Source organism: Hydra vulgaris, chromosome 08, assembly GCF_038396675.1.
Source record: "Hydra vulgaris chromosome 08, alternate assembly HydraT2T_AEP".
Classification (NCBI taxonomy): domain Eukaryota; kingdom Metazoa; phylum Cnidaria; class Hydrozoa; order Anthoathecata; family Hydridae; genus Hydra; species Hydra vulgaris.
This window is the reverse complement of record NC_088927.1, coordinates 17,006,010-17,029,924: the sequence shown is the minus strand read 5'-3', so window position 1 is coordinate 17,029,924 and position 23,915 is coordinate 17,006,010. Positions and strand designations below refer to the sequence as shown.

Sequence of the window (23,915 nt, the reverse complement as noted above, 5' to 3'; positions counted from 1 at the left end):
AACATTAAAAAAATTATCATTGTGTTAAGGTCTCGATAATAAAAATATTTCGAGTAAACTGCATTTTATTTATAATAATATATGTATATAACAAAGTATTATCAAAGTCTAAAAACGCACTCTACAAACTAAGTTTTTTTTTCTAACTCTCTTTTTAACTTTCTATTTATTGATTTATATACTCTTTATATATTACCTTTAATGTTAATAATATGAACGCACTCATTCAAATCGATTGTCATTATGTTATGTATTTCGTTATTACCAACTCTCAACACATCCCTAGAACAAAAAAATAGTATTTTCCAATAAATAAGTTAAATACCTTTAGAATTCATTATTTGACCGTTCAAAAGAAGTCTTCTTGCGACCTTAGTGCTTCAAATGTAGCTACTTCCCAGTCCGAACATTTTGTCTAATTGAATAAAAATGTGTATGTAATTTGCATCAAAGGAATTATTATTTTTAATATTGCTCGGTGTATTTAAAGATCATATTGTAAATTATTGCAATATATGTGTTCTAAATAAAGTCTTTTTTTAATTCTGTGTTCCGTAAATTACCTACTGCGCAATAACTAGTCCAAGCTAAACATTTTTAAGTGATATAAAAAAAAGAAAAATTTTCTTTAAAAAAATTTCATAAAAAAACTCTAAATGCAGCATTTCAAATGCAGTTTTCAAAACAAACAAAAAAAACGCAACAAAATACAGAAAAATATGAAAAAATTCAAACATTTATACAGACCGGAAGCATTTTTTGAAACCCTATACAGGCTCAGAATAGGCAGAGATGCTTCTGCGAGTATGTATAAATAAAAACAAGTGTCATTAATGCGTATTGAATAATAAAAGTGAAATTGAATAATCGCTTAAAAAATCAAATAATATTAACAAAAAAATATGATTATTCTATCAAATTTTGTACAATTTAGTACTTTTACTTTTACAAACTTCACAACGCAAAACATCCGCGATTTTTATACAATTTTCTTAAAAATAAAGATTTTAAAAAACTAACTTGTTTTCCTAATGGTTTTTATAACTCTAAGAAATAAAAAAGATAACCATTGAAACAAACTATAAACAAGATTGTGAAACTTGACTATGCTGTGATTCTCATACGATAAATTTTTCAAAACAGTTTTATACTACTAATAACTAGTAATATCAATACAATAATAATAATAATAATAATAATAATAATAATATCAATAATTAATAATAAAATCAATAGAATAATAATAATAATAACTTGGTAGGATTTTCTTCTCATTAAGTTCCCATTAATCAGATCATTTAGATAAAAAAATATTACCTTAATTCTTTTCAGAAATCTACACTTATTAATCCCAAGATATTTTACTAAGATATTTTAGGTTTTAGTATATTGCTTTCTAGTTGTTATAGCTAGTTATTTGCAACACTCTTAAATTAAAAGCAATTGTAAGCAAGACTGATTTAGATTGCAATTGGAATTAATTTTTAGATTGCAATTGGCATCATAATGTAAAGCAATAAAAGATTACAAACCATTGAAGCATAATAAACGATAAGAAAAAGTCTTTAACCTGATGTCCACTAGTGTGTTTTGATACAGTAATTTAATTTACCAAAGAAATAACTCTTAATTTATCACACCTTTATAAAGAACTAAGCGTAAAAATGTAGAAACAAGAAAAATTGCAAACTTAGAAATTCATCTCGTTGTTTATTTCAATTAAATAAGAAACACATGTTTGTTGATGCAAAGTTGATAACCTTAACAAAATATTGGTAATTGCATTCTATAATTAGCAAAAAAATGTTTACCCTTTATCAGCAACTGATGGTAAATAATATTAAAAACAACAAACTTTGATAATTTTTATGTTTATTATGCTTTTAATATACTTTACATTAAATGCTCCAAAAGAAAAATCAAGAGCGCTTTTTTTGAGTTTCTGTGAATACCTTTTGTACAATAATATAAATATAAAGATGTACCATGTTTTATCTTAAAGTAATATCATTAAAACTTTTTGAAAACTTGCTTCTTCAAATGTTAAAACTTGTTTTAATGAAGTTTTTTGAGTTTCATACTCTTTGCTAGTTTGTAAAATCAAAGTTTATATCTAACTGTACAAAAGAACTGCTCAGTAGAAAAAGAAATAAGTATCACTTCTTTTGTCAAATTTTCAAATTGATTATTAATTTCTAATCGTCATCCTATTATTATATAAGTTAAAAAACCCTGCCGAACTTTTTTCAATATTATGCAGTGTTTAAAGATTTAAGGATGATGTTTTATTAGAATTAATAACTCAAAATATTGATGCACTCCTAATCAGCCTTCTCAAAATTTAGGGTAAAAAAAAACTACTTCAGAGTTCGTTGATTTCTATGAAATGTATGAGCTAGTTCTGTAAAAAATCTTTAAAAATTTCTATTTGCAAAAACTTAAATGTTTAACTCTTTATAATTAACAAATTGGTATATAGATGCAGTACCGAGCTTAGAACAACCTCTGATTCACCTTAAAATTCACAATTTCCATACTTTAAGTACTTAACTGCATATATATTTGTATTGAGTAGGCTTCATAGAACAGGAACATTGCTTTTGGCAAGAAACACATTTAGATATTTTTTCACACTTATAATTTAGCTTTATATGAGAGATCATCTAGTAATTAACATATTGCAAAACATTGTAATATGTTAATTGTAATATGTTAATTACTGTGGCAATTGAATCATAAAACATTTATGATTTAATTGCCACATATTTGATTTGATATAGTAAACTAGTTACCTAATGGAGAAACTCTTAACGTACTACATCCTAATGAAGAACCAAGGGTGAAGAAGTAGAAAAAAGAAAACATGCACACATGCAAATTAAAGCTGAATATTTCAAGAGTTTATACATTCAAAACACATTTTGTAATAACAAAAACACATAGCATGACAAAACTGACTTTGTTTTTTTTTCTAATAATTATCTTTTCTTTATTACTTATTTTCCAATAAAACGTTTAATTTTTACCATTAAATTTTGTTTTTTACATAATTCTTTTTCAATTATTACAATACAAAAAAAATGCCACAACCATTTGCATTTTTTTGATGACAAAATTCACTTATATTTGGTTAACTTATTTAACTTTAATACTTTTTGCTTGTTTGTAAATTTTTTTAAACTTTCAAAAAGTGTTTAATGGTTTAAGTATAATTTTTTTAATAGTTATGTTATAATAAAATATATCAATCTCCTCAAAACTAAGGTTGAAACATAACATTAAAACAAAATCTCCTGAGAGTTCGTATATTGACATGTAGATACATGTGTAAGTTTGTAATTTGCCGTAAAAAATGCAAGCTGAAAACTGTGACCAACTTTTGTAATTTGGCCAAGACAAGTTTCAGGCCAAACATTACTGTGCCATTATTTATTAATCAAATTGTTGATACCTTGAAAATAATTAGTACAAGAGATTACTTTATAAAATAAGAACATAAACATTTTTACATCCTAAATTGACACAGCTCTTCTGTGAATCACAGATCTGTAAGTTATGGTAGGGTTCGAATAAAACTTTAAGGAATTATAAATAATTTATTTATCTAATATTGTTACAAATTTCAAGTAAATTTGATGATATGCTGATTGATTTTAAGTTTTCCGTAGGACCCTAGGTATTTCTGTGAAATCATGAATTTCTAAGTTTGTTACGCAGCATTTCTAATGATCACATGATTTTATAATTCCAATTCGTGCAAAATGTGTTTTACTTTTGCTATTTTTCAGTAAGCCTTGTCCTGTGCAGGTCCATCCTGAACGGGACAAGGCTGACCTCGTGACATTCTTAATGTTGATTCTTAAAAAGAATCCTTTAAAGATTTTTTTGATATCTTTTGAGATGTATAATTTTTTAGTTATACTTTTAGTAGTTTTTTTATTATTGTTTCAAAGTATTTATTATATATTAGCATCATTTATTACTCATTAAATTAATGAGTGATAAATGATACTAATATGCGATAAATAAAATATAAATTTAGTAATATAATAGTATAATAGTAATAATAAGCAATATACAAGTAACTAGTATTAATACTACATAATATATTATAAAAGTGTTATATTGGCTTGTAGTAATATATAAGATGTAATACTATATTGTTTTTAATTTAATATTATATTTAGTCAAAGCTTTTTTAAGTGCAATTTAAAGCTTTGCTAAGTAGCTTTTGACTCAAAGCTACTCTATGAGAAAAGATTAAAAAAACTGATTTTAACAACCTTATCAATCAGAAGTAATCAATGACATAATCATTATACACAAAATTAATATAAAAAAAGTTTGAAAAAACTTTTAATATGGCTTTTGGGAAATCCAAATTATAAATTGGTTGGATTCGGGCTATAGCTGAACAAGTCTTCCACAAAATAACAAACTTTTTATCTTCTTTTTACACATCAAAAATTAAATCCATTGTCCATGGTTTAAGAGACTTGTTTCTTGAAACGAGAGGCCGCAGTGGTTAGAGCGCTTGCTTTAGAAGCAGGAGATCGAGGTTCGAAAGGAACTCCGGACATATTTTCGAGGCGTGAACTTCCTAGTTAAATGCACTTCCGCGGTGCTCTGTGACAAGACCGTTAGGTCTTCTTGGAGTACCTAAATAACAAAATAAAAAAAACTTATTTCTTGTTTTAAGATTTACATAATCATAATTTCATAGTTGAGCAATTTTTTCATGTTTTGTTTGTTCATAGTTAAGCAATTTTTTCCTTAAAATAAGAAATATTTTTTTATTTTTAGAAAAAAATTGCGAGATGGGAAATTTATTTTCAAATCAAGAAATATGTTTTTTGTTTTAAGAAAAGATTTTCTTTACAAGAATTTTTCTGTGTATAACACATTGCGACATAAGCACCACACAAATTTGAGCTATGCCAAGCACATGTCAAATAAACTGCCATTAGGCTCTCTTTTACAATCTCTGCTTGTGCTTCTTTACACTGGCTGGTCATGTTGCTGCTTTTGTCATAACATTGACTATTGTAGTCTATCATTGGTATGTTGCGTTTTTTAATTTCACTATGTAAGCTTCTCTTATTTTTCTTATAAAATGCTTTAACTGCAGCATTTTAAACTACTTTTTAATAATTTAATATAAGAATATTTTTCCGCATTTTCTGTTAGCAGTTGAATATTTAGGAATAACAATTAAGTTACCCTATGAATTACTTTTCAACTTCTTAGGTTTTATTTTCTTCATTAAAATGAACAAAGTACAATAAAATAAACATTTTTTCCACATATGCTGAATCTTCAACTTAGATGCTTTTTAATTTAGGGATTGCAATCCTGCACTTTTTTCTATCCCAATGTCAAAAAAATTTTGAAAATTTCACGTGGATCCAGCGGAATTGAAAAGTGTTATGTGTGAGATCGGTATAATTTGATTTCTTATATACATTATTAATGACATAATAACAATTGTGCTAATAATTCAAGAATTTCAAAATAACAAGCTTAAAAATTTTTTAAATATGTATGAATATGAGGTAAATAAAAATAAACCAATTAATTTTTAAATTGATTTAATTCGAAACTTTTAATCGACAAAATATAAAATTAAAATGCCAAAATTATAAAAGTTACTTATTGTTTTGAATATCAAATGTTTGAGAATAATTGCAAAATAGGTAATCCTAAAAAACAAACGCTATTCAAAGTATCATCTCCCAATCTACTTCTCAAGGGACTGTATATAAAACCCTTTCCTAAAAAGCCTCGCTCGACCTCTAAGCTTGGCGATATTCTCATCAAATAATGTCGCTCGACCTCTTCGCTCGGCGATATTGTCATCTTTACATTTTTTGTATCTTTCAGTATTTGATTTTTTATTTCTTCATTCAGTGATGGAATTAAAAGACTCAGTTATTGAGAATCCTCAATAAATTCTTAATCTTCATCTTCATTTTCTTCAATTGTATAAACCCTTATCCACAATTTCTTTTATATTTTGACGCATAATGGTTTTCTTTAGCATTGAAAATATATTTTCTTTTTTTATTATTTTATGTTCGCATTTTTCTAGATTTTCTTAACTAAATTAATTGACTACTTATTATATTATTACAACGTTGCGACGTAGTTATAATTTAAGTAGGGTCAATCAATTTAATTAATCTGTTACGCAGTAATATATTAAATTTTATGACGTATTATCATTTAAGCATAAACTTAGCTAATGCATGATATGTATTAGCTAAATTAATGCCTGAAATATTGATTAATAATATTGATTTCCTAATTTATTTCACATAAATCAAAAAGTTGTTTCCGCAGTCAGAGGCGATTTTTAGAATAAAAAGATGGTGGGGGAAGGGGGGATTAATCCTCAAAAAGTACCAACTAGATTCTAAAAAAAAAAAAGGTCTTCAAAACGAAAATTTAATCAACTAAATTGTGTCAAAAACCACAATAGCCGACTAAATTCGTGAAAAAACCGACAATAACTCAAAAATCACCTTCTTCGGGGGATGTAGGACCCACGAATTTTCATTTTTAAAACGTATTTCAGGTGCAATGTCGATTTGAACTTTTTCGATACATTATAAATTTACTGCAATACACAAAAATATCAGTAATGCAAATAAAAATTTGACAAACTTAAAGAGTTTCAAATAGACTGCAATTACTTGTTTAGTAAAAAGCATATCGTTTATAAAATGCTTCACAGACGCAACATTTCTCTCTAACATGTCAACAAACAATACCAACTCTGTATGTCAACAAACAATACTAACGTTTTTCAATAAGGATTTGATTGCGGTGGGGTTTTTTTTTTTACCATAATATTTTTCAGTGGATTCGTTATATTAATAAGTTTTTAAGTTTGATTTCTGCTGTATCTTTTTTACAGAATAAAATGCATAATTTAAATCCCACAAATCATGTTTATCCCGCTTTAATTGATAATGGATCTCAAAGGCGCAAAAATAACGCGGAATATCGCGGATTGCAGGATCCCACTAAGCGGGATTACATTTTCTATTTCGATTACTTAGAATTACAATCAGATTTGTTAGTTAATTGAAAAAGGGCAAATAATCTAAAACTTGGTTTACTTTTATATTTTTCTAAAAGAAACAATTATGGAAAGGTGCACCATGTATTTGAAAATGTATCATCATGAAAATGTGTTTAGTGAATTTTTACAATGAAGAAGCAAAACAAAAAAACTAAAAAACAAGAAAATAGAGGATTGAAGTTTTCAAAAGAGTTTCATATTTTTTGTTTTTAGCACATTACTCATATTACATACTAAACACAACCAGCAATTTTGGATATAAATCAATTGAAAACACAATTTTATTTTTGCCTTTTTGAACCGTATTTGTTCTATAAAAATTTATTATTCTCAATAATTAAATAAATGCCAAAACGATAATCAGATCACCTCAAGAACAGCATGAGATCATCTCAAGGGAGTAATCTCTAAAACAGTCGTTTAGACAAGTTTTAAGTTTTTCAAAATCTTGAAAAACTTAAAACTTATTTAAAACTTATTATATTTCAAACGTTATATATAACACATTGATTTTCGAAGAATTATGTCATGAAGAATAATAGACGTAATTAATACACTATTTTTTTAAATTCAAATAATATTCTTTACAGTAAAATTTCAAGACATTCTAGAAATTATGCTATTATTTATCTTTTTCATGACATAATGAAAAGCATTCAATGAAAAATGATTTAATAGATATTTTTATAAATCTCAAAAATACATTTGTCACAGATTATTACATTTTTCAAACTTAACTAAAGCAATACAATTCCAAAACTGAAGTTTAAATCTTAAAGTTACTTGACTTAGAGGCAGTGGCAAATTTGTTTAGGCTGGGTTATTTTAATTTATTTTTTAATTTTATTTAGATGCCCCAAGAAGTCTTTACAATCTTATCACAGAGCACCGCGGAAGAGCATATAATTGGAAGTTTACGACACCTTTCTAACCGATGTCGCAAGACTTGCCCAGAGGTGGGGTTTCAACCACGGATCATTTGTTTCTGAGGCAAATGCGTTACCATTGCGCCTCGGCTGCTCATTTTAAGCAGAAGACCCCTTTCAATGTCATTAATTAAATATTATATTTCCTGATTTTCTTTTAAAAAATTTTTACATTTCAAATCGGGGCCTCAAAAACTACGGGGGTCAGAGCTATAGCTTCCCCTAGACTCATCCACTCTTCCTATTTATCCAGCACTGCCACGTCTAAATTCTAAACTGATTATGTAATAAAACAAAACTTGTGTAATAAAACAAAAAAATTATGTAATAAAACAAAGTTTATGTAATAAAATTTATGTAAGATTATGTAATAAAAGAAAAAAATTATGTAATAAAACAAAGTTTGTGTAACAAAATTTACGTAAGATTATGTAATAAAACAAAAAAAAATGATTACATTAGCCTAATCTTCTTGAGTTTTTGTTACTTTTTCATTGGCATAATGGGTATGGCTTCTATAACATTAAAAATCCTTTTTGTGTTTTGCAAGAAATTTTAGACTGTGTTATTAAAATCACTTTGCAATCTTCTTTAAATTATAAAAAATTGTAAAAGAAAAATATCAACTAATAGCATCAGGTGGAGAAATTCATCTGACACTTGATCTTAATGGTTAATTAAGGAGTATTTAAAGTATTCAAATAAATTTCATAATCTTTGTTTTTAAAACATTTTCTCGATATATACTGAACTTAATCAGTAATCAAACCAATGCTACAAAACATTTCTGTGATTGTACTACTTAGCGCTACGTCTGCTGCTTTTAACTGCATTAAATTAAATTGCTATAGTTTTAAAAACTAGTAAATCAAAAAAAAATTCTTTTTTCAAATCCATGCTTTATGCAAGCAGAATTCTATTGGGCCTAGAAATTCTTTTTTTGTTATCTTTTGTAGAAGGAAAAACTACTGTTACGTTTTTAAATTTTTTTTTTATTAATTCAGTGTTCTTTTAAAATTTTAAAATTTTTGTAGAAGGAAAAGTTACTATTATATATATATATATATATATATATATATATATATATATATATATATATATATATATATATATATATATATATATATATATATATATATTTATATAAATATATAATATAAATTATATAAATATATATATAGAAAGTAAAAAACATATATATATAGAAAGTAACCTTATATAAAGCATGGAAATAGGTTTTGAATCGCTGAACAACGTTTTGAATCGAAAACAATAGGTTTTGAATCGCTGCGCTTTAATGTCTTCGAAACTGCAAATAATTTGCAAATCAATGATTTTTGTGACGTAATACGCAATTCATATCAAATAAATAAAATGTATGGGGAAATACAAATTAAATTTTTGTTAACTTAATTAACTTTTTATGGTCAAATTTTTCCATTTCCTTGTATTGTCATCGAAAATAATTAAGTGTGCAAAATTTGAGCAAAATTGGTTGAGAAAAAAGCTTTCAAAAATTTATTTCAAATTTTGTGGCACACAAACATATATATATATAGAAAGTAACCTTATATAAAGCGTGGAATTATTAACCGTTTTTTAGTTGTATTTAATCGGTTTTTTATTTCATTCATTAGCCATATTTCATATATATAATTAAACAGAAAAAAAATAATGCGTCTTGAACAAACTTTCTTCAACTAATTTACTTCTTTTTTTTTTTTCTTTTGTACACCCGAATTAACTAACCACACTAAACATGGACATAAACATTTAAAATATATGAGCGATATCGCATAACCAAGGTTTTACATCCATTGCTTTGACTTTATAAAACTGTCGTTGAGGTCAATTTCTATCTGCAATAATTTTTTTGCTTTACTTTGCATAGAAAAGAATTTTCGGACATTTTTAATTAGTTTACTGTTTGGAAATATGATGCCTGATGCAAACTGACAAAATTATTTAAAATTTAGTTCTTTAGTAAATACTTTTGATCATATAAATGTTGTAGTAAATAACTTTTTAAAAACAATAATTGCGTTTATAACTTTCTTGGTTGAGAAAAAGAAACTACATTGAGATGTATTTTAAAATAGGGGAAAGGCGCCTATGATGGCATAGCGCCTATGATGGCATACCGGTCATATTTCCATTAAAATTGGTTTTGGTAAAAAAATGATCAGACCTACATGACTATACTGACTTTACATTAGTTTTAGTTAAAAAACGTCCCTTATGCACAAATATTGTTTTTATAATCAACAAAAATCGATTTTGGGATGTGCTGTTGTAGTTTTATTTCCTTCATATATTTAAGATTGTGATTTTACTATTAACTGTGTAGAAATGAAACTTTCATGCATTTTATATTCAAGTTTTGTGCATTTAGTGGAATAGTTACTTTAATTTTATCTTTTGAACAAAGCAGACACAGCTTGTTTTAATGAAAAATGATGACTTTTACCCATGATGGCATACTGACGAGTTGGGGGTGTTGAAATATTGACGAGTTAGGAAAACCTTTTTTTTTATAAGAAAAACTTATTTTTAAGTAAAGTTAAAAAAAAGCGATGCCCCGACATTTTTTTTTGGTCAAAAAAATACGAAAAACGCAATATATCCTATGCGCATGCGCGAAATTTTACAATGCTGGTTGTGTAGCATGAAATGGTAAATTAGGATGGTTTCGAGTAATTTCTGACTTTTCTGAGGGAAGACTCTAAGGTTAAATGAAATCATTAAGTTACACTCAATCCTAACTAGCCCCATCCTTCCCTATGCCATCATAGGAGCAGTGGTTGCCTATGATGGCATACTTGTGCTTTTTTTTACAATAAGAATAACTTATAAAAAAAAATAAAACTGATGAAAACTCCCAAGGTAATTATTGTTCTAGATGTAACAAGGAATGTATCCATATCAAAACATTTATTATTGGTCTTCAGGATACTGAATAATGAAGCTTCAAAGTTAAGTATGCCATCATAGGCGCCTTTCCCCTACTGATAAAAAATGAATAAGTTTCTATTTTTCACAACATAATCACAACTTTATATGGCCAATACAATTAACGAGCAGTATTACATTTTGCTACATTTAGAGAATTTTCATCCAAATTTTTTGCGATTTGAACGATCTGAATCTAGGATCCTATAATTCTAGCAAGATTGTGAAATGCAACATTTTAAAACGTTATAAATTAGTTTAAATTTTTTTTTTTTTTTTTTTGTTCTTTATAACAACTTTTTAATAATTCATTTTACAGTTTTTATAAATAAAAAAAATAAAAATCTAAATAGAAGAAAGAAAATACAATAAAAAGATTTTGTAATAAAAATAATAAAGGACGCGGAAACTCGAAGAAGACCGGCAGGTCTTGTCACCGAGAACCGCTGAAGTAAAACACTTATTTTAAATTTAAAATAATATAAAAAGTATATACACAAATAACGTTTTTTTCACATTAAACATTAGTCTACAGAATAAAATAATTAAATAAACTTGAAAATATTTTAAAAGTAAATCAATATATTTGTAATTGAAAAAATTAGTTTTTTAAGATTAAATTTAAAAGAATTTAAAGTACAATCTTGAGAAATATCATTTGGAGCATTTAAAATTACATTGTTCCATAAAAATGGTCCGCGAAAAAAAATACAAAACTTTCCAAAATTAGTTTGAGAAAACGGTTGTCGAATTAAATTATTATTCCTTGATATATATTTATTTCTGTTTTTTTGTAGATATAAATTATGAAAAGAAATAGGCGATAAGTTTGTTTTACATTGAAACATGAAACATAAAATATTAAAAACATTTAGTTCGTATATATTAAGAACTTTTATTTCATATAAAAGAGGTTTGGCATGAGCAAAACGGCCTTTAAAATTAATAAGCCGTGCAACATGCTTCTGTTGCCGATAAAAAGGTTCGAGTTTTCCTTTATTTGTACTGCCCCGAGCAATATTAGCATGGCTTAAATGGCAATGAATTAGTGAGTAATATAATTGAATTAATGTATGTTTGTTTAATACTCTTCTTGCTTTGTATAAAATCCCTATACTCTTAGAAATTTTATTACACAAATTTGTAATGTGGTTCGTCCAAGTAAGACTTTCATCAATATACACACCTAAAAATTTTGTCACTATAACCCGTTTAATATGAATATCATCAATAAAAAGATTTGGCATATTAATTGGAAGTTGGTGTTTTTTACCAGCTGGATGGAAAAGAATTCATTTAGTTTTTTCAATATTTAATGATAATTTGTTTAATTTAAACCAATTAGAAACTTTAGCCAGTTCAATGTTCATGTTGTTAAATAATGTTATTATGTTATTATGAGAGAGAAATAAGTTGGTATCATCAGCAAACATAATTGTAGTTAGATTTGAAGCTTTAAATAGGTCATTAATGTCAGTTAATGAAAAAATAAAAGAGGTCCTAATATGGATCTTTGCGAAACTCCGCATGTTACATTTAACAAACTAGATGATGTACTTTTATCTGCATAAACAAATTGCTTTCTATTATAAAGGTAACTTTTCAGCACAACTAATACATTACCAGTTATTCCGTACCACTCTAACTTTTTTAAAAGAATTTTGTGATCAATAGTATCAGAAGCTTTCGCTAGGTCTATAAAAACAGTCAAAGTAAATTGAGAATTTTCGAATGAGTAAGAAATATTTCTAGTAACTACAAAAATTGCGTGTTCAGTGAATTTTTTTTTTTGAAAGCCATATTGGTTTTTGTATAATAAGTTTTTTAAAGTAAGGTGATTATATATTTTGGTGAAGAAAATTCTTTCTAAAACTTTAGAGAGCGCAGGAAGAACTGAAATAGGACGATAATTATTTATGTTGGTAGAGTCACGTTTTTTTAATATTGGTATGACTTTTGCTATCTTTAAGTATTGTGGAAAAATTCCTTGTTTTATTGAAATTGAAAAAATTTTAAAAAGTACATCTTTTAAAACATCAAATGAACTTATAACAATTTTTCCGTTGACACTATCAGGCCCTACTGATTTGTTTAACTTTAACATTTTAAAAGCATTTTTGAATTCTTCAAAAGATAATTCAAAGTAGTTTAGGTAAGAATTTAAAGGGAAATATAAGTTAGTAATAGGATTGCTATGTTTATGAATTAATTTGGCAAGATTAGGCCCAACAGACACAAAGTATTTACTAAATTCTTCCGCAATTTTTCTTTTATCATATATAAAATCATTATTTGATCTAATTGTATCAGGTAAAGTGTGAGAGAAAGATTTCTTGCTGCCAGTAGCTTCTCTTATAATTGACCATGTGCACTTCAAATTTAATTTAATTTTTTCAAGTAAATTTATGTAATAATTTTTTTTTTGTTTTTTTTTTAGGTTTTCAAAAAGTTTAGCATAATTTTTATAAATAATTTTGTTTTCATTTGTTTTAGTTTAATTTTAGAAGACTTACGCAAACCCTTTGTATCCATGGTGATTTAATACTTTTAGCATGGAGATTGTGAGTAATTACCGGAAAATTAGCGTTATAGATATCGTAAAATGTTTTGAAAAATGATATATTATAAATTAAATTTGCATTAGCGGAAACATTTACAAAATTCCAATGAATTAAAGATAACTGTTCTCTGAAAGATTCAAGGTTATCGTTCGTAAAAATACGTTTTTTAGAAGTAAGTTTTTCATTAAATATTAATTTTTTATCTATATTTATAGACAAGAAAATAGGAAAATGATCAGATAAGTCGTTTTTTATAACTCCTGTTTTTAAAGAATCGTTAAAGATATCAGTGGTCAAAATATTATCAATTAGAGAAACAGATGAGTGCGTAATTCTGGTTGGTTTGTTAATCAATGGAACCGCTCCATCTTCAAAAATATCATTATAAAAAATTCTAATGTTATTATTTACGTGGTATTGAAAACAATCTAAGTTTAGATCTCCTAATACATATATAAATTTATTTTCGTAGTGACTTTTTTTAATGACGTCATTACATAAAAATGACCTGAAACTTTTAATTTCTCCTGAAGGTGGGCGATAACAACAACTTATGAAATTATTTTTAGCTTTATTGGTTAAAATTTCAATCGTTAAAACCTCCTTATTGGCATCGGAAATGCTCATATCATGTCAGGTAAAATATCTCAAACATTTTTTAACATAAATAAGTACGCCTCCGCCGCGTTTGTTTGTTTTTCTTGCCAATGAAATTATATTAAAACCCGGCAGTTCAAAGTTCATAAAAGAACTTACGTCATCGGAACTGCACCAAGTTTCTGTTAAGCAAATTATGTTAAAAAGATTACAAGTTTCCTCAATAAAATTTTGAAAAGTTTCAAAGTTTTTTTTTAAACTACGTATATTAATATGAATCGCATTTACTGTATTATGATCAAGAAATCTTTTAATTTCACGGGTATAAAAATAATTACATTCACTTTGCAAAGATACAGCTCCTTTAAAATAATTAAGGTCAGAATCTGATTCATCATCTAGAAAAAAATCATTTGTTTGAAAAAATTTAAAAATATTTGATTCTAAATTTTTGTTCTGAATTAAATCCTACTTTGCTGGTAAAAAATCCGTAAAATCAAAAAATTTCTTTTCACATGTCCCGCGAAATTAATTTGTTATAAGAAATCTTGGCATACTTACCTTTTAATCGTAAGTCTTTGGCTTCTGCAAAAAAATTTTTACGTATTTCATTCGTTCTTTCGCTGAAGTCTTCGTTAAGGTAGATTCGCTGATCCCAAAGTTTTGTTTTAATATATTTATCAAGCACTGTAGATTTGTCTTTAAAGTTTAAAAATTTAACAACAATTGTTCTGTTTTTTTTGTTCTTATCAATTTTATCAGTTTTACCGACACAGTGAGCACGTTCGATAACTTAAAAAAAAACTTTAGGTATTTCCTGACAAACCTTTCCTTACCATTTTCTCTAAACTATTATTGCGTTTATGAAAATTTTTAAAGATATTGTAAACATATATGTAATATGAGAAAAAAAGGGAAACAGTTGATTTAAAACTAGCTTAGTAGCAATAATTTCCACCAGGCACTTTGTTATGTTTTCAAAGCATAAAGTATATATATATATATATATATATATATATATATATATATATATATATATATATATATATATATATATATATATATATATATAAAAGTATTCTTATTTCAAGAATTGTTTCAGCTTGTTTATTTTATTTTCTAATAAATTTCTACAAGCATTTATATTCTTTAGATTATGCTGTAAGCATTACGTTAATTAAGTGTCTTATACTAAATATGAAATAAATGATACTAGACCCAGCTTGTTACATAGTTTCTTAAATTTGCTATTTTTTTTATTTTTGAAATAAATTGCAGTATTACTAACTTTAACTATTAAAAACTAGACAAATAAGTGTATTTGGAGCATTAGGAACAGTCACAGAAAAAGGATGAGACTTAATTAAATGACGAGTAACACGTGAATGTCTTTTCACACGAGACGCTAGCTCTTTAGAGTAATGTCCACTATAGTATTTGTAGAAATGAGAAGCAACATTACAACGATGTGATAATGGTTGGAGGTTGACTGCTAGAGTAGGTCCAACTATGCTTACAATAATTTTTTGCACCTTGTATAAAAAAAAAGGCCATCATTAGAATTTCGGCCCCAGATATTGTAACAGTACTCCGTACAAGGACGGATTTGAGATTTATAGAGAAAAAGAATTGAATCCGGAGTAAGAAAGTTTCGAGTACGATAAAGAGATGCAAACTTAGCAGATGCTAGTTTTGCAATGGATTTGATATGCGGTTTCCAAGAAATATCGGAAGTAAGAGTTAATCCAAGAAGATGCGTAGATGACTCATCAAGTACATAAATGTTCATATATGTAAGATCTAAGTTATTGCGATAACAATTGTCTGAAAACAAATTGGGTTTTATCTAAATTAAAGTTCATCAGCCACTGTGAGCCCCATGTTGTAGCAGAAGTGAGATCTTTTTTAGGCTCAAATGCCCCCTTCAAGCAATCAGAGAGTGTTGGCTTCTTATCATGACAAGAATAAATGGTAGTATCATCAGCTAACAATGCCACTTTAGATGTGAGAATATATAAAAGATAGTTATTGTAAATTAAAAAGAGTATAGGGTCTAGGACAGGGCTCTCCTGATTTTTTGAAAATAGGGATAACAGATGCCACTTTCCAACAGGTTTGAAAACGAGACTCTGATAAGCACCTGTCAAATAGTTTTGATGAAAAATTCTTAGCAAGCAATTTGTCTTTAGGTGGAGTGACAAAGTCTGAACCATGTAAGAAAGGTGGAATAAAAGATTTGCCCTAATTATTGATACTGTTAAAGATTCTGCAAAAGTCACGATAGCCTAATTTTTGTGATGAAATACGAGATTTTATGGCCTGAGAATAGCGGGTTTTGGCTTTGAGCAAAACTTTTTACAATGGTTTCTAGCAATAGCAACCCGATATCTGTTTTCTGGAGAATTATTTTACTGTAGGTCTAGTGAACTTTGCAAGAGATAAGGCTCAACAAAGAAAAAGGTTACTTTGAAGAACACGAATATTAGTGAATATTCGTGTTCTTCAAAGTACTAGATAGGTTCGGAGAACTTTGTGATGATGGTTTTTTGTTTTTTATAGTTTTTGGTATTTTAGTCATTTTTAAATTTTTTAAAGAACTTGGCTCAAAGCATAGATATTACTCAGTACCGTATTTAAAAGCCCAAGCAATTGGCTTATAACTATTAATGAACCCTATGTCGACAAAAATGTGGCCTCGAAAATACACATCAAAAGTACCAACAGAAACACCATCCATGCTCAATATGGCACTGCTAATATTATGATCTTTTTTAGTTATTAATGGAATCAGCCTCTCTGAGACCTATCAAAGAGTTTGGGAAACTGACTACCAGCCGCTCCAACAACCATAAAACTATGTTTTGTAGCTGTACCCTCATTTGGAGATAATATAGTGAGTTGCCAAGTCATAAAAATAGAGACTCAAACAAAACCCATACATTGAGTCAAGAAAATCTAGCACTCAACATCCTAAACTGGAATCAATTTATTAAAAATACACCTTTGCGAGGCTAATAGATAAAAAAGGGGTGCAAGGCTGGTCAACAGTTTACCCCTTGCATGAACTGCTGAGGTTATGTATAAAAAGAAAAAGGGTATAGAAACCATAAATAGTTTTGCAATTGAATTACTTGAGCCTTTAAATAAAATTTATTGAATACAATTATTTCTCAACAGATAATTGTGAAGAACCGCAACTCAACGATTAAAATATAAGCTTTAGAATAAGATGGTCTGTGGTTCAATGTCTTCTCAAACCATATAACCTTGCGCATTTAAATTCTAATACGTTTTAAAGACATTTTAAATGCGTCTTTCAAACATATTAAAGGTCATTTATACGCAAATAAAATGTCTTTTTTAGACCGAGTGTTTGCTTGAAAGCGACTCTAGCAAAGAAAGTAGAGTAAGCTTCCCAAATAAATGCTCTATCTCATTGTTTTATAAAAAATATGTAAAAATAATAATATTAATCAAAAAAAAGTAGTTTTATATTTTTTAAATTAGCTACGTGCTTGCTAATATTTGTGTAGAAATAATATTGTATAAATAAAATAATGTATTTTCAGAAACATTTTGCTGCCAAAAACTCTTACCAGTAAAAAACAGTTTGACATTCCACTCTCAATTCAAAACATTGTCATAACTTTCTTCATGCTAACGGACTTGAGTTATAGTCTGAACACATTGGTTCTGGCAAAAACCTAAATTTGAACAGAATATCACATAAAACCTTAAACTTTTAACAAAACAAAATGTGGTTGTTGAGGTTTTATTTATTTTAAAGTCACTATTCAGTGAGAATAAGTATTCTTTAATGATATTTATTTAATAAATTCTATTTTTCTATCTAATTATTATATACGTTCTATCCTGGAATCACAATAACAACGATGATCTGTTTCAGGTTGTTTAGATTTATTTACATAATCATTTAATAATTCTATTTTGAAAAGACACATTTTTTTATAAATTTCAATATTTTAGCGTTTGCTTTTCTATGTTCATTCGCTTGTCACATATCTAATAAATAGTTATCAAATAAAATACTTCACAAATAAAAAACGATTTCTGTCAGAAAGTAATGACAAACATATTGCTAGAACCTGTTTTTAAGATCTATTCATCCTGATAAAAAAATTGAAATGAGTTTTTTTCATTTATTTTAAAAACTGTAAAAAAAAAAAATCAAAATAAAGTATAAATATTTTTTTTGATGTGATTTTAACAATAGGTGAATGGCAAATTTTTGACATTAGTTTAAAAATCTTTTTCAAGTATAAAGGTAATATGTAACTAAAAATACATTTTCAAATACTTTTTTGAATAAATTTTCAAAATTTCGGTATCAAAACCTTTTATTTCATCAATAAAATCAAAATAAGTTTAAACAACTTAGTGTGCAAAATCAATGGCAATATATCTAATTACATTATTTTGTAGCATATACACTTAAATAGTTTTATCATGTTTCCTATATAACAATTGGATAATAGAATAAACATTGAATTTGTAATAAAAGTATAATACAATCAACTTATACAAAATAATATTTATTGACAAATAGATTAACTTGATATAACAAGATTAAATAACTTATCAGTTAATTTACTTTTTTGAAACCATCCTCCCACTTCATTTATTCTTTCAAAACTTTCCCATTGTTTACTGCATAAAAGAAAAAAAAAACAACCTAAAAAGGGAAGGTAGTGAAGAAGTTAAATGTAACTTTTTTTTGTTGAGTAATTAATTAACGTTGATAAAAACAACAGCAACCTAACTTAAAGTTTACTGATTATAAAAAAAAGAATTATTGAGTTTAATTAATTTTTTTTTTTCATTATTTTATTTTTGTTTTGCTGATTGGTTATAATTTCTACAGTACCAACGAGTTAAATAAAAAGTACAGATAAAATATGCTTAAGAAATTTCAGAACTTTAAAAGGCAAAGCATTCTTAGAAATGCAAATGTCTAAAGACACATTTAATAAAACAAATTTTTTTTCACGTTAAATAAGAGTCAGGAGCTACTGGGTTCAAGTTTAATAATTATTTTCCAAAAAGATAAATATGAGGTAAATAGAGACATAAAAAGTGGTAGTATTAAAGTGTAAAACCAAAATAATAGATTTATTTTCTCAAAAGAGGGTCTTAGCATTCACACGCTAGTTATATAACACTATCTCTTTTTTTTTCAAATTTTATTTGAAAAAAAAGATAAAGTTAGTGTTATAACAATGATCATTTACGAAATTTAGAAATGTTCTGCTAATGGTACAAGTAATTTAATTGTTGTGGGTTTTTTATCAGGCTATGGCATTATTTATTCTTCTACGTTGGCTCTTTTCTGGTTTTATGTTGTGTAAACCCCCGGACTGCAGCAATTGCTAGTCAAATAGTTTTCTAAAAATGCCGCTGTGCCGCAGTGGCTAGAGTTCTGGCTCAGAACCAAGAGGTTCGAGGGTTGATGCTAAATCCGGCCAAATGAGTAACATTGGTTCGTAAGGAAACGTGAATTTTCAGGTTAAATGCTCTTCAAAGGTACTTTGTAATAAGATCTTCAGAACTTTTTGGAGCACCTAATAACTCATAATAATAATTACATTATTTGTATAAAGTTTAACAAAAAAAATGTATCAATTTATTTTGATACTATGTTAGGAATAGTGGTGAAAATGTATAAATAATTGTTAAAAGAATCTAAGGCTGTGTTATAAGATCATGTAACTCATCATATCTAATAGTGAAGATGTAAAAGCAAAATTTGGGCTGCTAAAGTTGTTGAATATTTTAATACAACAGACCCCCTGCAATTTTTATGTAAGTAACTTGTAGACATTGCAAATCTACAAGCAAAAAAGATAGGCATGAATAAAAATAACTATTTTTATTTAAAATGTACATCCTAAAACTCCTCTTACAAAAAAAAAACGGTCCAAGTCAGGTGTTTATTTTCGAAACAATATTTTAATATTGATTGCACTGTAAAACGTGCCCAAAGGCTTCGTTAATATTGAGTTGTTATTGGAGCTTTGAAAAAAGTGTATTTTATGATATAAATAAGCACAAGCGTTTAACATATCAAGGTAAAAGCTTTTAAAAACGTGCAACGGAAATTTTTATACGCTGACCATAATCAAGTGATATGTGTAAAAAATTTTAAAAAATATTCAAAACTAACATGAGGTTCCATAAATGATAATTTTTTTAGTTTCTTGATGGTGTAAAAGCTGCTCAAGTATATCAAGATAATTTATTGGTGGGTAATTTTTTAAAAATAGTCTAATAATTTTTTAAAGATGTCGCTAATTAAATTGTAGTATTATTGATGATGTAGCAATTAGGAATAAATCTTTTCCGGGTATCTAGTGTTTCTACCTAGTTTCAAACAATTTTTTTAAGTTTCAAACTTTTTTTTTAATGCAGATAAAGCAATTAGTGAGCTTTGTTGTTTTGCAAATTATTGCTTTTGAGTTTCATTTTTTCCAATAGAAAGTATTACTTAAAAACACATGAACTTATTTTCATTGTATTACTTTTGGGATAAAACTAATAAATTGTTGATTGAAGTTTAGGAAGTGTGTTTGCATAATAGCGTAAACATTGAATTAAGACATTAATTCAATGTTTACTCTTTCTTCAATCAAACAACTCTTGCATTCAGTAAGAACTCGGAAGCAGAATAAACTTCTCCTTTTAAAACGCATTGAAGCTGATAGAAAGCTTCAAGCTTCCAAAGGGGAAAAGTATGTTCCAAGCATGGCAAAAATTCGTTTTATATAAAAAACTTTTGCTCAGCTTTTGGCCATAAGATTTAATTTTAACATAAAAAAAAAAAGCAAAATGTAGAAAAAAGAATTTTTTAAATCGAAAAGATTTATAATTAAAAATTTAACTATCAATTTAATGTATATTTGTTTTTTGTTTTTTTAGTTGTTTTTTCAATAAGTATGTATATTACTTTAGAGTCACCCATAAAATATGTCTTGTTAAATCTAACATTTTAACAGAAATAAGAAATTATTTGCTTTTTAGCGTGAAGATTTCATTCAACATAAAGTGTTATATCAATTTAAAAATGACCTTTATATAATAAAAGGTCGAAAAGTTTCATTAATCTCTATAATAAAAGTTTTATTCTATGCAATTTTTTAATTCATTTTAGAAACTCATTTGACTTTAGAAATTAACGAAAAAAAAAACATTTTGTTTATTTCTGTTTAGTCAAAAAGTAAAAATAAGCATTGCAGTTTGTTGCAGTTTGTTGCAGTTTGTTTGCATTATATGTGAAGTAAACTAAATTTTTTTTTTATAAATGAGATAAATTAGACATAATTAACAGGGTGTTGGATATAATTAACAGGTTGTCAGTGGCATTGCAAGATTAAGGAACGGAGAGGGCGAAAAATCGCATTTCAGCCTAGAAGGCCATACTTAGCATATAAAGACTTTAAGGTGTAATCGTCAAATTTTACCAACAAAAATCATTCTTGTTTTCGTTTGAAACAAAAAGTGGCATCATTTTGGAAATTTTTAAAAATGATTGTTTCATTCTTTCTTATTATTATTTGTAGCTTTTATAGTATTAAATAAAAATACTTGTTGAAGGAATATATGACTTATTTTAATGCTAAAGTAATTTTAATATCATTAATAAGTGGATTCTATTTCCAAATAATTTAAAGTATTTACCTTTTTAGCTTTTAGATTTAATTCTTTAACTTACAAAACCCATGTTGATAGCATAAACTTTTATTTATGTTAATGATAAAGCTAATAAGAACAAAGTTTTTTCGGACTATGTTATTTAAAACACAATAAAACTGAATAAAAAATACTGAATAAATAATGAATTTTTATCACCAATTCAAAAAAAATGTTATTAATTTAAAAACTTTTGAAAAAGTGCAATATCTTCACAAAACAAGGCTATTACGCTCTACCCAAGTCTTTTTGATTTTTAGAGCATTACTATTCACTTTTTGATTTTTAGAGCATTACTATTCACTAAGCATGTTACTGGTTATTTAATAATAAACTAAATATTTCATAAGAAAGTTTTTTCTTCACAGAAAATAGATAAAATAAACTTATTATACAATGAAAACATTAAATAAAAAAGTATAAGTTTTATTTTGAAGTTTGCTTACAAATAATTAAAAAAAAAAGTATCTCTTCAGGGTTTAAATAAAAAACTTTTAATTAAAAAAATAACTTTGTCTTAAATAATGACCTTTAAATTAAAAAAAAGATTGTCAATAAGCTTTAAATAGGTAAGTTTAAACTTTTAAAAATAACTTAAAGCATTTAAAAAAATTTACATTAAAAAAGAAACTTTAGATTAAAAAAAATTTTACATTAAAAAAAAAATTTACATTTAAAAAAAAAAAAAAACCTTTTATGGTTTAAATAAATATAGTTAGATTATTTAAAAAAAGATATCTTCTATCTTTAGATAAATAGCTTACAAGATTAAAACTTTTTATTTTAAAGTTCTTAATTTAAATAATATATTACATCTTTTTGGTTAAAACAAGAAATAAATATAATACAAGATAAATAGTAAATAGTTAACTATATAGATATTAAAAATTATAAATAAATGTCTCAACAATTTACCGGCTTAAGATTAAAATCATAATGCACAACGACACTTTTTCCAGTAACACGGTTCACCGATAAGATCAAAATTTTCTAAAACTGCGTAATACGTGAGGACAAAATTTTTATTGCAACAACTTTTGTTTATTTTAAGTCTACATAAGTCAATATTTTTTAATAATAAGTAATCTACGTTACCGTCCAAAGTGAGAACAACTTCGTAAGTTCCGTCTTTACTAAATTGGCTTGTAAATATACATTCTTTCAAGTCGGTTTTCTTTGTGTATAAGTATATATTTTTAAATAAATTGTCTATTTTTTGTTTTTCTACTTCTGACATATTTTGTGGTAAAAAAATAACATCATGTCTAATCTTATTATTATTTTTTAAATCGATTTGTTTATTCATGTTTTGAATTGGCATTCCGTTTATTGTTGTGAGAGTCATCAGAAGAACAACCCTTAGTGATGCAAATTTTACGTTCTAAAATAAATTTATTATAATAGATAAGTTAAATACTTTGTAGTTAATGATCATTAAAAATCTTCTAAATAAGTTAAACATTGGCAATAAGTTTGTTTCAAGTTATATTGAAAATGAACTTAATACGTTTAAAAAAATGAAATACCTTCATTGTATCAGCGTTAGTCTAGTCTGCAGAAAAATGTGAAATATTTTCGGCCGAGGGTTATTTTAAAAAAAATTCTGCGTAGGTTTCGAAAATGAAAACTGTCTACGTCAGATATATGACCAATTATGTATTTATAAAAGGTAGGGAAATTCTTTAAATAAAACTCTAGAAAGTTTTATTCTTAAACTAACAAAAACGTCACCAGAAAGTCAAACTGTTTTGTTACTGGTTTCGAATGCTGTATTGTATGGTAAGCTTATAATGGCGTTAAAAAGTTAGGAAAATATTTTCAAAAATCCATCATAAGAATAAAGAAAACAAGTTTTAGAGATGAATTTGTTTTCTTCAAAAACGCTTATTTTTTAAGCGGTAAATACGTGATTGCATGATAGTAATGAACGGTTAGAATAAAAATAATAATAAAAAAGCCCACTAGAAAACTATCAATTTGATTGAGTTTGAGAACAAAAAATTGATAAAATTTAGTTAACTTAGTTTTTCATTTTTTATAAAGTTATAGAGAATTGAGCTATTAAAACAACACTTTGCAAACCACCCCCCTACC

The 23,915-nt window shown here is 26.5% G+C and overlaps 1 long non-coding RNA gene across 1 annotated transcript; it reads right to left on the bottom strand.

The window, feature by feature from the left end:
* Positions 1-212: 212 nt before the first annotated feature.
* On the bottom strand, positions 213-23,504 carry LOC136083656 (uncharacterized). Its single transcript, XR_010639964.1, has 4 exons — positions 23,348-23,504; positions 22,737-23,202; positions 17,714-17,821; positions 213-415 (listed from the first exon to the last, which is right to left on the bottom strand). It is a non-coding gene; the product is annotated as an uncharacterized LOC136083656 (long non-coding RNA).
* Positions 23,505-23,915: the final 411 nt, after the last annotated feature.